This window comes from Eschrichtius robustus, chromosome 20, assembly GCF_028021215.1.
Source record: "Eschrichtius robustus isolate mEscRob2 chromosome 20, mEscRob2.pri, whole genome shotgun sequence".
NCBI classification, from domain to species: domain Eukaryota; kingdom Metazoa; phylum Chordata; class Mammalia; order Artiodactyla; family Eschrichtiidae; genus Eschrichtius; species Eschrichtius robustus.
Window position 1 is genome coordinate 64938679 of NC_090843.1, and position 2803 is coordinate 64941481.

General features: G+C 48.6%; 1 pseudogene; it reads right to left on the bottom strand.

Annotated features, from left to right (window-relative positions):
• Window positions 1-2356: 2356 nt before the first annotated feature.
• LOC137755593 (heat shock factor-binding protein 1 pseudogene) lies at window positions 2357-2803 on the bottom strand (annotated as a pseudogene).

Sequence of the window (2803 nt, forward strand, 5' to 3'; positions counted from 1 at the left end):
GCCCTGGTCCGGGAAGATCCCACATGCCACGGAGCAACTAAGCCCGTGTGCCACAACTCCTGAGCCCGTGTGCCACAACTCCTGAGCCCGCGAGCCACAACTACTGAGCCCGCGTGCCACAACTACTGAAGCCCGCACTCCTAGAGCCTGTGCTCCGCAACAAGAGAGACCATCGCAATGAGAAGCCCGCGCACCACCATGAAGAGTAGCCCCTGCTCCCTGCAACTAGAGAAAGACCGTGCACAGCAACGAAGACCCAACGCAGCCAAAATTAAATTAATTAATTAATTAATTTTAAAAAAAAGTAAACCGAAAAGAGCATTTGACCCAATCCAACATGCCTTCACGATAAAAACTCTCAGCAAAATAAGCTACGAGGACATACTGTACAGCACACGGAATATAGCCAATATTTTATAATAACTATAAATGGAGGATAACCTTTAAAAATTGTGAATCACCGTATCGTACACCTGTAACTTATATAATATTGTACATCAACTAGACTTCAATTTAAAAAAAAATGCTCAGCAAAGTGGGAAGAGAGGGAAACTTCTCTCAACTCTGATGTTTTTCCGACCCCACAGAATGCACAAGAGCAGGGGTGAGCCTCATGTAAACTCGGGGCTCTGGGTGATGATGACGTGTCCACGCAGCTTCCTCGGTGGTAACGGATGTACCGTCTGGTGGGGTGTTGATGGTAGGGGAAGCTGTGCGTGTGTAGGGGCAGGGGTATGTGGGGAATCTCTGCTTTCTGCCCAATTCTTTAACTGAGATAGAGTTGACGTTTAGCATTGTGTAAGTTCAAGGGGCATGACACGTTGATTTGATGCATTTATATTGCAACATGATTGCCACCGTAGCGTTGGCTAGTTGGCTAACTCCGCGGTTGCATCATACAATCATCGTTTCTTCTAGGGGTGGGAACAACTTTCTGCTCAGTTTTGCTGCTATGATGTTGTTCTTCCCTTAAAAACCTTACAAAGGCTTCTCATCTGACCCAGGGACCTGTGGGACCCTACAGCCTCCGGCCTCCTGTGACGTCACCTGCAATCACTGTCCCCGGTCCACTCAGCCGCAGCCATGCTGGGCTACAGGCACACCCCTCCCTCGGGGCTTTTGCACCTGGAATTCCTCCGCTCTGCGTGGATCACAACCTCGCTTCCTTCAGGTCTTGGCTCCGATGTCACCTCAGTGAAGTCATTCCGGGTCACCTTTTCTTAAATTGGGCCCCTCCCCCCATACTTCCTCCCTCCCTCCCAGATTTACTTCTCTCCTTGGTCCCTGTCACTAGCTAACCTCCTAGCTATTTTATTTATCCTATTTATGGTCTGTTTCCCCCACTAGAGAGTAAGCTCCTCAAGGGTAGGCACTTTGTCCATGTCGTCTTCTCATAAACACTTGTTGGATGAACGAATAAGTGACGTGTCCAGCGGATGAGAATGCTTGTATCAGGAGACCCTGCAAAGCCACCAGAGAGCCAAAGCCCCAGCGGTACTGAGTGAGCTGGACCAAAGCCAGGGTTACTCTCCGACCTCGGGTAACAGCGTTGGAGGCCCTCACCCATCGAGGCAACTGAAATCCTAACCCTCTGTCTCCTTGACTCTGCTTTTTTACTCTTCCTAGGTTCCCAGCCCCTCTTTGGTTGGCATAGGCTTTCTTTTCTTCCTTCCTTCCTTCCTTTCTCTTTTTTTCTTTCTTTCTCTCTCTCTCTTTCCCTCTCTCTCTCTTTCCATCCCTCCCTCCCTCCCTCCCTCCCTTCCTTCCTTCCCTTCTCTCTCCTTCTTTCCTTCTTTCTTTTCTTCCTTCCTTCCTCCCTTTCTCTTTTTTTCTTTCTTTTTTTCTTTCTTTCTTTCTCTCTCTTTCCCTCTCTCTCTCTTTCCATCCCTCCCTCCCTCCCTTCCTTCCCTTCTCTCTCCTTCTTTCCTTCCTTCTTTCCTTCTTTCTTTCCTTCTTTCTTTCTTTCTTTCTTCCTTTCTTCCTTCCTTCCTTTCTTTCTCTCTCTCTCTCTCTCTCCCTCCCCCCCCACCTCTCTCTCTCTCCCTTCCTCCCTCCCTCCCTTCCTTCCTTCCTCTCTCTCTCTTTCTCTTTCTTTCTTTTTCAGGAACTGCCAAAGTTTTCGTGTTTAACAGCACAACTGACCAAAGTCCAAGATGTGAAGTTACCGTGTTCAGGAAACATGGGGGGGCAGGGGAGGGAAATCACTCTATAAACTAACTATATAACATGTGCTAAGAAGAATGCACACTTTAGAATATAAAACATGTCCACGCGTAGTAGTTAGCTGCAAAAAGCCATCCGGCTTCTCTTGGCTTGTAGAAAGGGTGCTCCAGATTTCAGTGTAAATGAGCGACACTCAACTCTTCTCTGTGGCAGAGACCTTGTCTTCACCATCCAGCTCTTCCACCCCAGCTTGTATCATGAGGTCTGCGATGTTTTTCTCCGGGTCATCAATGCGACTGCTCACATCCTCAATTCTTCCAATGATCTGGCTGGACATGGTCTGCCATTTACCTTGCATCTGTTGCAGGAGTGTCTGCACCACTGAGGTGAGATCTTGCATAGTCTTGGGGTCAGTCTCGGCCACCTCCCTGGTTCCTGGCTTGGTGGTGCTGTCTCAGACCATCACCTACACTTCCATTTGTCCCCACAGACTGGCACAGGCCTTCTTAAGAGATGCTCGACTTTACCACCTCACTGACCTGGAGTCACATTTTTTCTCTACATCTTGCATGAACTCTGCCGTGAGCCGCTGTGCTGACTTTGAACTCCAACTCTCAGGGCCAGTCCTCCAGTAAAACAT